This window comes from Crinia signifera, chromosome 1 (assembly GCF_055691185.1).
Source record: "Crinia signifera chromosome 1, ASM5569118v1, whole genome shotgun sequence".
Lineage (NCBI taxonomy): Eukaryota > Metazoa > Chordata > Amphibia > Anura > Myobatrachidae > Crinia > Crinia signifera.
The window spans coordinates 144,355,652-144,368,354 of record NC_139217.1 but is presented as its reverse complement, the minus strand read 5'-3'; the positions used below and the strand labels follow the sequence as shown (position 1 = coordinate 144,368,354).

Genomic DNA, 12,703 nt, shown 5'->3' with positions numbered 1-12,703 from the left:
GACCTTGATGCCCATTATAAATATGCCCCACTCCGTAACGCTTATTATACATATGCCACACACAGAGATTCCCATTATACATATGCCACACACCGTGATGCCCATTATACATATGCCACACACAGAGATGCTCCATTATACATTTGCCACACACCGTGATGCCCATTATACATATGCCACATACCGTGATGCCCATTATACATATGCCGCACACCGTTATGCTCCATTATACATATGCCGCACAACGTTATGCTCCATTATACATATGCCTCATACCGTGATGCCAATTATACATATGCCCCACACCGTGATTTCCATTATACATATGCCGCACACCTTGATGTCCATTATACATATGCCGCACACCCTGATGCCCATTATACATATGCCACACACCGTGATGCCCATTATACATATGCCCCCCACCGTGATGCCCATTATACATATGTCACACACCGTCATTCCCATTATACATATACCCCACAACGTGATGCCCATTATACATATACCACACACCGTGATGCTAATTATACATATACCACACACCGTGATGCTCCATTATACATATGCCGCACACCGTGAGGCCCATTATACATATGCCAAACACCGTGATGCCCATTATACATATGTCACACACCGTTATGCTCCATTATACATATGTCACACACCGTGATGCCCATTATACATATGTCACACACCGTGATGCTAATTATACATATACCACACACCGTGATGCTCCATTATACATATGCCGCACACCGTGAGGCCCATTATACATATGCCACACACCGTGATGCCCATTATACATATGTCACACACCGTTATGCTCCATTATACATATGTCACACACCGTGATGCCCATTATACATATGTCACACACCGTGATGCCCATTATACATATGCCCCCCACCGTGATGCCCATTATACATATGTCACACACCGTCATTCCCATTATACATATACCCCACAACGTGATGCCCATTATACATATACCACACACCGTGATGCTAATTATACATATACCACAGACCATGATGCCCATTATACATATGCCAGACACCATGATGGCCACTATACATATGCCATGCACCGTGATGCCCATTATACATACGCCACACACAGAGATGCCCATTATTCATATGCCACACACCGTGATGCCCATTATTCATATGCCACACACCGTGATGGCCACTATACATATGACACACACAGAGATGCCCATTATTCATATGCAACACACTGTAATGCCCATTATTCATATGCCACACACGGAGATGCCCATTATTCATATGCCATACACTGTGATTTTCGATTGCAAAAATAAAATGGGTGCAGAATTATCAGCCGGTACCTCTGAGGAACTTCCAACAGCACCTCTTCTCCAGCTCAGCCACTGCCTATGAAGGTCTCCAGACTTTCAGCTTCCACTAACAGCACTAATTTGCCTGTAGAGTGCGGAGGTCAGTCCAGCGTAATTATTCTTACAGGTCAGGCAGGCGGGCAAGCGGCCAGGAGAGCGTGCGTCTCAAGTGGGCTGCGGGCAGGGATTCACCATGGAAGTATAATTATTTCTGCTCAGTATTCACTGCTGAAAGAGAGGGGAAGGGGCCACAATTAAGTTGCAAGTATAGTCAGAAAACTGAGGGAGAAACAAGTACATTTACAGAGGAGAAAGTCCTCACAGAACTCTCAAAACTGAAAGTGGATAAATCAATGGGGCCAGATGAGATACATCCAAGGATACTAAAAGAGCTCAAAGGGGAGCTGGTAAAACCAATAACAGAATTATTCAACCAGTCACTAGCTACTGGAGTAATCCCAGAGGACTGGAAAACAGCGAATGTAGTCCCACTGCACAAAAGTGGAAGCAAAGAAGAGGTAAGTAACTATCGACCAGTGAGCATTACATCAGTAGTAGGGAAATTGATGGAAACACTCTTAAAAGAAAGAGTTGTAGAATATCTCAAAACCAGCAATTTACAGGATCCAAAACAGCATGGGTTTACTGGGGGAAGATCATGTCAAACAAATCTTATTGACTTTTTTGACTGGGTGACTAAAGCAATAGATCAAGGTGGGGCTGTAGATGTAGCTTATCTAGACTTTAGTAAGGCTTTTGACACTGTCCCACATCGCAGACTGTTAAATAAACTTGAAAGCTTGGGATTGGATTCTAAGATAGTTGAATGGATAAGAGCATGGTTGCAGGACAGAAAACAGAGAGTTGTAGTAAACGGAGTACAGTCAAAGGAGGGAAAGGTTACAAGTGGAGTACCCCAGGGATCTGTACTTGGACCAGTGCTTTTTAATATCTTTATTGGTGATATTGCAAATGGAATTGAGGGTAAAATGTGCCTTTTTGCAGATGACACAAAGGTATGCAACAGGGTAGACACACCAGGAGGGGTAAAACAAATGATTGATGATCTAGGTAGATTAGAGGAATGGTCAAGAGCATGGCAACTACAGTTTAATGCCAAAAAATGCAAAATCATGCACTTGGGTTGCAAAAATCAAAAGACTAAATATAGTATAAATGGCACTATAATGGAAACTACTGAGGAAGAGAGGGATCTAGGTGTCACTATTTCAGGGGACTTAAAGGCAGGTAGGCAATGTAACAAAGCAATGAAGAAGGCATGTCAGATGCTTGGTTGCATAGGGAGAGGTATCAGCAGTAGAAAGAAAGAAGTAATAATGCCACTGTATAGGACATTGGTAAGACCTCATCTAGAGTATTGTGTTCAGTTCTGGAGGCCATATCTCCAGAAGGATATAAATACATTAGAGACTGTACAAAGAAGGGCAACTAAAATGGTGCATGGCCTACATAACAAAATGTACCAGGAAAGACTAAAAGATCTTAATATGTATACTTTAGAGCAGAGAAGGGAAAGGGGGGACATGATAGAAACTTTCAAATATATCAAGGGTTTTAACAAGGTACAGGTGGGAGACATTCTTCACAGGAAGAGGAGCAGCAGAACACGAGGACATGCACTGAAACTAGAAGGAGGAAGATTCAGGGGAAATTTGAGGAAGAATTACTTCACAGAAAGAGTAGTAGATAAGTGGAATAGCCTCCCATCAGAGGTGGTAGAGGCAAATACAGTAGTACAATTTAAACATGCTTGGGATAGGCATATTGATATCCTTACAAAAAAATAAGGATCAAATATGGTTTGAGGTAACATGTTTAAAAAAGGGGCAGACTAGATGGGCCAAGTGGTTCTTATCTGCCGTCAAATTCTATGTTTCTATGGAAGCGCTGTGCGCACTGCACAGCGATGTGATGGTGTCGGAGGCAGAGGGGCGGGGGATACCCAGGCAAGTCGCCGCAACTCCATTCACCCAGCCGCCGCAGAGAATGCGGAAGTTATAACGCCACTGATTACAACTTCCGGAACGCCGTTCCTGATGAGGTAATTTTTCATCAGAACTTCAGGAACGGCGTTCCGGAGCGTTCCGCCTCAAAAATAGCGCTAGGTGCCCGCATATGTAAGGGTGGCCCAGACCACTCCTACATATGAGTGAAGAAATGCAGGGAATTGGGCGGGCAGCTGACATCCGGCTATGTCAGCTGTCCGCCCCCTGCATGTGAGTCACGACCACATTATCATATGTATGCCCAGCCTTTTAATGGGAACGCCCATGAAACGCAGGGCGTACACATATGCTAATTCCCCAGCCCAGCACCCCATGCCCCTCTCCAATCCCCCCCACCCCGCTCGCAAGGCTGGGAGTGTGCACTCGGCAACCAGATTTCTCACCGAGTTGGCACGCTCCCAGCATATACACATGCTCAGAAATGCTGCTGCGCATGCGCAAAACAGTGGTCCCTGTGCGAATTCGCATCCGAGCGAATGAACCAGAATAAGGGCCATAGTCCAGTCTATACAGCCTATAATAGCTCAACCTATAAAGCATTATTAGAAAGTTAGCTTAACTTGAATTAAAAGGATTGCTGGGTTAATGTCAGCCACAAACGTCTTTGCAGGATTATTTACGGGCTGCAGAGCAGAAGGCAGCAGCAATGCCAACAGCTCATATTACAAAAAAAAGATCTGACGGATGACCTCCAAAGTGACAAATACCATACTACACCACAGCGCATTGTTCTAGCAAAGTGCCATGGCTCTCACACTAAAAGTATATTCTGTTCTTATGAGTTACTGGAAGGCAAAAGTTTCACTATTGGTATTATTATAGGTCCAGATGAACATAATGGATTCTTTCTTGAGTTTGGTTTTCATTCATGATAAAACTTAAACATATAAGAGTCTTGAGTGTTAGATCTAATTTTAGCAGTCTGATGTCACTGAGATGCCAGGCTGTGTAGCGTGTTAGAGACCCCCAGTTTGCCTCTATACCAGTTACTGTGCTTGGAAAGACTGTCCAGGAGTAGGAAGGTCATTGAGACTTAAAGCACAGTAGGAGCAATCCACCCATAGTGCCTGGTGCTTTCCATCTTTAAAACAAAGGTAAGTTATTCATTCCGTTTTTATTGTGCTGTGAACCAGTTAGTGGTGGACTGGCACACGATTGTTTCAGGCACAATGAATCTTTCTTTGAATTAGGATCTTGTGACGTATGTGATAGGTACCTTTTTTGGAAATCTAATATAAATCATCACTCCATGAATGTAATGACAGAGGTAATGATGCTGCAGCAAAATATTAATGATAAACAGATTAAACACCTTTTGAAGGTTATATAGCAAAACAAGAAATGTTTCAGTCCCTTCAAAACAGAGAATTGTACACCTGAACTTGATTGACATGTGACAGTATTTAGACATCTTTGAATTACAGCACTGTCTATGCTCACTTCTAATGAGGAGTTATGCACTTGTACATGAACCACATGTATAGAATGGGAAGGTTATATCATGTATCTGGCATTACTTTTTACACTATTGTACACACAATGGGAAACTGTACTGGACACAAATAAGTCTTAAGGGCTGGAGGCTGGGCGATTTAAGCCGGCGGTTATCCCCAGCAGCAGCCCGAGTGTACAGCCAGATAGACACTTCAATGTCTAGTCATAGTATTCTTGCCTGCAGTGTCTATTTGGCTAGAGGATAGCAATACTGCAGGGTCGCGCACCACTATAGCCCGCTGAGTACACACGGGGCGTTTCAGGAATCCAGCTAAACGATTTTCACAATGTAATCAAAATCACTTAGAAGAATTGCCCCGTGTGTTCACAGCTTTATGCAGGGTGTATAATATCAGATAGATTCTGCAGATCCGATAAGCGTTCGGGAACTAGATAACGTGTGCGGAACACCAGATCCCGACCTTCCAATCTGACTGTTGCAGGAGCGTTTGAAACCCTTCGGGGCTAACGCTCCTGCATACACACAATACAATTATTGGGAGATTGGCAGTGTGAACCCCGCTTTAATGCAGCTGTGGCCAATAAAAACAACTTGAAATTTTCCATGTAAATATCTTGGCATGTACACAGCAGCCAGAGCTGCACAATTCTCATGGTTCATGTGAGTTCGGAAATTATGAAGATTGTGTTGCTAAGCAACTACTTTTGTTTTCTGTTCTAAATATGAACCTTAAGTGATATATAAGAAATTCTACAAATCAAGATCATTTGTAACAATTTGTGTTTTCAGGAGAAAGGTAGTTTTGGACTATGTAAATGAATAATTTACTACTATATGTGGTCAAAGTGAGTTACTTCCTTAATGTTAAGTATACAAAGTATGGCATATGTGTGTGGGTATTATTTATATACAGTATATAGAATAGATATATATGTGTGTGGGTGTGTAGATATAAATCTCTATGTGTATTTTGCATGTCATATTACATTTTCACAATGGCTGTTCAATTATCATTTCTCCCACTTCTTGCTTTGTATTTTGTCACCAGCACAGGCTTCTGTGCTTATTATTCCAGAGGCTGCACAAACGTTATCTGTGACTCAAATTTGTTAGTACAGAGGTACAAAAGCCTTGTCTCACTACAGTATATGGAGAGTAATTGTAGAGGTTTAAAGCCTGTGCAATAATACATCTGGAATACTAGCTGAACACTGAATGCATGAAGATTGACAAAAGAAAGATAAATATTCCCTCCGGGGCCTAATAACATAGGAATCTACTTTAATAAAGGGAAAAAATACTTTTCTCTGTGATAAGGTGCATACGTTGAATATATCTAAAATCGGAAGATAAGTTAGTACAAATCGCACAGTGTGTATACAGCTTGCAATCACGAAGCCTGCCCAATTGTAGGTTTGTGTCATTAGAAAAAATAGACCATGCAGGCAAGCCAATTTTGACCATATTGTATTGTTACAGTCTAGTGTTTTAGTAGAACACAGATTTTCCGGCACCTGGTAGTCTGAAACCTCCACATCAGGGGAATGTAGGATTTGGTGGGTGCCTTGAGAGGATAGCAGAAGGGCTTAAAGGGGCAGTGGGAGGGTGTTGGTTTGCATGGTGGGGGATACATGTTGCGGGGTGGTTGCACTGCGGGGCTGAGACACATTGTTTGGATGCTGTGCATGAATGAAACAAGCTATGGGGGAGGGGGCAATCGAGGTGCAAGGGTCACACTGTGGGGGGCTCCCTGTTTTCAAATGACATCACTGATAATCTAGAAAAATCTGTTATCTAGCTTATGGAACCGATGCAATGCTGGATAATCAGTGTTCTACCTGTATAATCAAAAACATTCATACTGTAGTTAAAATCTCAAGTAAATATAGTTAAGATTGTGTGGTTTTAGGCTCTGGGAAGTCCAAGGGAAATGCATAGTCAAACTCGTACACATCCAAAATCTCACTGTGTATATACACATTTAAGGTTGTGTCCTATCAAGAAGAGGGTGTGGTATAGAAGTTGGTCAGCATGCATTAGGAAAAAGGTCAAAAGGATAACATGGAAATGGTCAACACAAAAGAGTTGTTAAATTCTTTTTTGTGTGTATGTTTCATCATATGTAGCCATAATTATTGCAAACATTTACCCTGGCAAGCTCTCTTCACTCACCACACATCAGGAGAGGTTATTATTCCCAATCATAGTCTATGTGGATGGTAAATCAAGAAAAGAGTAAAAAAAAAAGTGTGAAAACCACCCAAAAAACTGTATCTGTAACTGTAACTGTACTGTGGTAGTCGAACCACTGAACCCTGTTGACCTTAAGCACTGCCTACCTTTTATCTGTTGACCTTTTGTCACAGTTGACCCTTTGACCATGTTGATCATATGGGGTTGACCTATTGACTGTCTGTCTATACCGGTGTTTTTCAACCACTGTGCCGTGGAACACTAGTGTGCCATGAGCTGTTCTCAAGTGTGCCTCCAGATCTAGAGATTCCCAAACTAGTTTACAGCCACCACCGGTTCAACTGTTATTTACTGGTCTCTTCTTTTCATGCAAAGGGACCAGTGTGATTGGTTTTTATATGGGGGCCAATAGGTTTGTTTTATTTCCTGTGGGGGCCAATGTGTTTTGACCTGTGGGGATCTCATGGTGTGCCTTGGTAATTTTAAAATCTTATTTAGTGTGCCGCAAGGTAAAAAGGTTGAAAATCACTGGTCTATACATTTGAACCCCAATGAGTTATTTCCAGGCTTCTCCGGCAATAGCTTCCCATGCAAAGTTAGGAAAACCTATTTTACAAGAAAATCAAGATGGCGTTAATAAAATAAAGGGTAATTTTAAAAAAAGCACTCTTTTTACTGTACAATTTTGAAATCTATTTTTAATCTATTATTTGACCTGTTGCTCGCTAGATGGAACTGAGCCGAAGTCCGCACTCTTAGGGTATTATTCTGGTTGATTTGCTCGGATGTAAATTCGCGCCCTTGCAAGTCAACCGGAATACGACCTGCGAATGGTGATACTCCCGCCTCCTCTCGCACGCTGCGTACATTCGCACGGATCTTTTACATAAACATCCATTCACATGCCAGGTAGAACCTTCTACTGCACATGCATGAACCAGCAACAGGTTGGCTAAACTGAAACCCTTCAGGCCAATTCCAGAGGTACTGAAGCTATATATTGCTCAGCTGCACTGGATAAATTGTATTGGTAGTTTGTAGTGATAGCCCCTATTGTTGAAAAAATTTATTTAAAAAAGCTTCTCAAAATTATTTTTAACAATGGATTCTATATGTATACTAATAAGCCCTCTCAAAGCAAAAGCTTTGAAAGCTAGTCTGCTACCTTCTGCCAGCAGATGTCAGTGTTTTGGAGACTCGAGGGGGGGGGTGCTATGGGGACAACTGTCCTGGACCCGCTGTTTTGACAGAAGGTAGGGCCTGGGCAGCTCTATCCCCAGCACCCCCTTCACTTCACTACACAGCACAGCCGCTGAGACGCCGCACCCCCCCTCCCCCTTATGCAATAGCATCAACGGGCCGCCACGGTTAATATGCAGCCTGCCCCGCCTCACATATACAGAGCCCCGTGGTGGCCAGAGCGCGGCAGCTCTGATTTCATTATCATCAGTGCCTGCAGTACGACGGGAGACCTCCACAGGAAGCACCCACAGCACGTAATGACGTCACGTCGTGCGAAACAGATGAGGAGATTGTACCGCGTGCCTGCCTCACTGTCACAAGCCTGGGGACTGGACAGAGGAGTGGTGCTGCACAGTGACAGCACACATGCAGCCCTGCTGCCCCGGCCTGCCCTTGTACTGCTAATTAAAAAGGTAATAAAATAAATCATTATTATGCATCGAGAGGGGATCGAGAGGGGATGGGGATTTTGTCAGTCCCAGGCCCCACAATTTCTGATGGCAGCCCTGTATTGATGATCCATTTTTAAAATTTGCTTATTACATAGGGTTATACTTATTAAACCACAAACACTGCTAAAACATCAGTTTACTTGTAAAAATAGAAAGCCAACCTCACAGCTATCTTAAAGGGTGTATACTGTATGTGCTACATGTAGTGGTGTAGCTAGGTGCCACGGCGCCCGGAGCAAGGGCATGCCCCCCCCCATTTGTAGTAGGTGAGGCTCCTGCGCAGTGAAAAGTGGGCACGGACCAACATTATACCACACACGTAATGCCCATTGCACATTTTAGCAAACTTTGTAATACCAATTACACATAAAGCCACATGCCATAATGCCAATTACACATAAGGCCACACATGATGCCCATTGCATACTATATAACACACCGTAATGCCCATTGCATACTATATAACGCACCGCAATGCCCATCGCATAGTATATAAAACACTGTAATGCCCATTACATACTATATAACATACTGCAATGCCCATCGCATACTATATAAAACACTGTAATGCCCATCACATACTATATAACACCGTAATGCCCATCACATACTATTTAACAAACCGTAATGCCCATTACACATTTAACACATAAGTGCCACTTACCTACATGCTCGATGCCAGGGGCTTCATGATCAATGCCAAGGGGGACTGAAATTGCTCATTGCCAAGGGGGACTGAAATTGCTTGCAGGGAGGGAAGGTGGGAGTAATAGTGCGGAGCAGGGAGGGTGGGAGTGATAGTGCAGAGCAGGGAGGGAGGGTGGGAGTGATAGTGCAGAGCAGGGAGGGAGGGTGGGAGTGATAGTGCAGAGGAGGGAGGGTGGGAGTGATAGTGCAGAGCAGGGAGGGAGGGGGGGAGTGATAGTGCAGAGCAGGGAGGGAGGGTGGGAGTGATAGTGCAGGGGAGGGAGGGTGGGAGTGATAGTGCAGAGGAGGGAGGGTGGGAGTGATAGTGCAGAGCAGGGAGGGAGGGTGGGAGTGATAGTTCAGAGCAGGGAGGGAGGGTGGGAGTGATAGTGGAGGGAGGGAGTGATAGTGCAGAGCAGGGAGGGAAGGTGGGAGTGATAGTGCAGAGCAGGGAGGGAGGGTGGGAGTTATAGTGCAGAGCAGAGCATGGAGGGAGTTATAGTGCAGAGCAGGGAGGGAGGGTGGGAGTTATAGTGCAGAACAGAGAGGGAGGGTGGGAGTTATAGTGTAGATCAGGGAGGTTGGGAGTTATAGTGCAGAGCAGGGAGGGTGGGAGTGATAGTTCAGAGCAGGGAGGGAGGGTGGGAGTAGTAGGTGGAGGGAGGGTGGGAGTAGTGTGGAACAGGGAGGGAGGGTGGGAGTCAGGGGCGTAAGTTCAGAAGGGGAGCCCGGAGGCGATACAGATCCTGTAGCTGTCGCTGCCGCCGCCCCCTCCTGCAGCACATTGGGGTCGGGATGGCAAGAGGCAGACCTAGGGCATGTCCCCTCCCCCTCGTGAGGCATCTATCAGCGCACCCCCTCCCCACTGTGTCCGGGACGTGCATGGTGCTGCTGTTTAAAATTCAAATCTCCCGCTGGACCGCGCTAGCCAATAGGCACTCACGGTCCAACAGCCACCAGTTGATGGGCTGCTGGACCGCAAGCGCCTATTGGCTAGCGGCCCAGCGGGAGACGTGAATTTTAAATAGCACCACGTCTCCCAGACACAGTGGGGAGCCGGGAGCTGGCGGGGGAGATGGAGCGGGCGAGCTGGCGGTGCCGGCACGGCTCTGACGCCATGATAGCTTCACGCGCCCGGAGCTTGGGCTCCACCGGCACCGCCCTCGCTTCGCCTCTGGCTACATGCCTGTCTGTCTCAGAAGCCCCCTACACAATTATGTACAGTTGTAATTGTAAGCAGGGTATATGTTTATGTTGTTTACGTTGACATGCATTGGGTCGACCACTGAAGGTCGACATGGCGTGGAGGGAGAATAGAATAGTTCCCGAAGCATGACGAGCACAGCGGTACACTTTGACAGTGTCCGTGTCGACTATGTCGACATTCTGGACAAAAACGTGAAAAACACATGTCAACATTTTGACTGGTTCGGGTGCGGGAGTAGGCTGAAACTAGCAATTGCATATTATGGCTGCTGTGACTACTAATAGAAGCAAGAGCTAATGCAGGAGAGTCCCTCAATGAATCAGCCTCTCTGTGGGTGTAACCCTATGTGCACCCCTATTTGCATATGAGATAGAGATGAGCAGTTTGGATTTATAGAAATCTGAACCTGCCTGGTTGCTAGATCAGAACATTCTAGTTAAATGCTGTATAATGCCACTTATATACATTAAATATACATAAAAATATATTATTAAAAAGAAAGTCCTTGCAGGCAGATTAGGATCTGTTAGGATTCTTTTGCATGAACTTCAATGGGAAGGTGAAACCCAACGCGTTTCGTCAACAATGACTTCATCAGGGGTAAAAGTACATAGCCATTTGATTGATATACAGAACACAATTCGTGATAAGAGAACATGTCTCCTCTAAAGACCGGATCAATTATGGATGTTCTTATTAAGTGCAATTTTAAGTAAGTTTGTCAATTAGAAATGCATCAGTAGGCTGATTTTAAAGATAAGCGTTGATAAGGGGTCCACTGTGAATCTAGTTTCAATAGAAACTGTAAAATCCATCAATGAATAGAATGAAATGGATTGAATAAGAGTAGATCAAAAGTCCGCTGCTACTTTGATTTCAATAGAGAACTGGAAAAGGACAATGGTAAATCGGCAGTGTTCCCCTCTAGGCTCCTTTGCTGGGAGCCAGAGTTCCTGATGATGGAACAGAGCTCCCGATGGTGGAACAGCCCAGGTGATAGACCAGGGGTGTGAGCTAATGTAGTGACCACTGGAACATACTGAGGAGTAAAGATGAGCGGTTCGGATTCCGTGGAACATAGCCGGCCCTACATCCCGCGAGCCGTGCTCATGAGTTTCCGGCTTTGTTCGGAAAACCGAAGCTCTGCTCATGGCGGGTCTGAGCGTTGTGCAGGAGGAGTGTTGAACTTGTCAGACTCATCCTTAGTGTGCAGAGGGGTGTTGTGCAGAGGGGTGCAGTGCAGTCAGTGCAGAGGTGTGCTGTGCAGTGCAGACAGAGGGGTGTTGTGCAGTGCAGACTGCAGACTTCAGAGGGGTTTGTGCTGGCAGACTCAGAGGGGTGTTGTGCAGTGCAGAGGAATGTTGTACAGTGCAGATAGAGGGGTTTGTGCAGTGCAGAGGGGTTTTTGCTGTGCAGACTCAGAGGGGTGTTGTGCAGTGCAGAGGAATGTTATACAGTGCAGACTAGAGGGGTTTGCGCAGTGCAGAGTGGTTTGTGCTGTGCAGAGGGGTTTCTGGCAGTGCAGTACAGACTCAAAGCAAAGGGGTTTGTGCAATGCAGAGGGGTTTGTGCTGTGCAGACTTCAGAGGGGTTTATGTGCTGGGTTATACATTATATATATAATATACTTAATTATATTGTAGTAATTGTACTGGTCGTGTGTTAGGCAGGCTGTCAGTCAGTGTAGTGAGGTACAGTAGAACACAGGCAGGCTGTCAGTCAGCTTTTCATTGATAATTTTTTTTCATTGTGGTGTGTGGTCACTGTGGTGTGCTGCACTGCAATCCAATACATTACATACTACTGTCAGAAGCAGAACAAGTTCTGTGTGTGATTGTTCTGCCTCCACAGTCCACACAGTGTTATACAAGTCCCGTCCATAAAAAGAAAAAAAAAAACATAAAAATACATTTTGCTGTTCTTTATTTTTTTGGTGTATACTGTACCCCAATAGTATACACCACAATTTCCGTGTTATAAAAGCTGCGCATTAAAAATAATTAAAGTAAAAAAAATTCAAATCAATTTTTCTCTTCTTTATTCATTGTTTGTGTGTACTGCACCCCCATACTGATACTG

The 12,703-nt window shown here is 44.6% G+C and overlaps 1 protein-coding gene across 1 annotated transcript in view; it reads left to right on the top strand.

The window, feature by feature from the left end:
• Positions 1–4,237: 4,237 nt before the first annotated feature.
• MYOZ2 (myozenin 2) overlaps positions 4,238–12,703 on the top strand; it is a 78,172-nt gene continuing 69,706 nt past the window's right edge. The window contains exon 1 of the mRNA XM_083174458.1: positions 4,238–4,481. The gene's annotated coding sequence lies outside the window, so the exon portion shown is untranslated. The remainder of the gene's footprint in view (positions 4,482–12,703) is intronic.